This window comes from Aptenodytes forsteri, unplaced genomic scaffold (genome assembly GCF_000699145.1).
Source record: "Aptenodytes forsteri isolate BGI_AS27 unplaced genomic scaffold, ASM69914v1 Scaffold847, whole genome shotgun sequence".
NCBI classification, from domain to species: domain Eukaryota; kingdom Metazoa; phylum Chordata; class Aves; order Sphenisciformes; family Spheniscidae; genus Aptenodytes; species Aptenodytes forsteri.
Genome location: NW_008794623.1, coordinates 245401 through 245869, shown reverse-complemented (window position 1 = coordinate 245869; position 469 = coordinate 245401).

Genomic DNA, 469 nt, shown 5'->3' with positions numbered 1-469 from the left:
GGCAACATCCTCTCCGCAGCATCCAGAAACGCATGGTCCAGGCTGAGCTCGGTGAGAGCTGCTGGGTCAGAGAGAAGGGAGGGAAAGGGCAGCCAGAGCCGTAAGCTGGGGGAGGGAGCTCGGGGCACCTCGGGAGGGACCCCCCGAGTCTGGCCAGCTTGTCCCTCCTTTTTTTATCGAGGGCCTTGGCTCTCGTGGAGGAGCCCGTCTAGGAGTCGTCGTTGTGGCTCCTGCCCGGGGGTGCCCCATGCAGCTCAGCCAGTGACGCTCATCCCACTGTGTATTTTCCTACCGCCCTGCTGGGCTCCACGCTGCAGTTGTCACGGGGAAGCCCAGCTCCAGCCTGTTCCCTGAGGCGGCTTGAGCAGCCTCGGGGCTGCTCCAGGTCCCTCTCTGCCTCCAGGTATGAAATGGCAAGGAGACCCGATGCTGCATCCTACACCGGCCGTGGAGACTTGAGGGAGGTGGA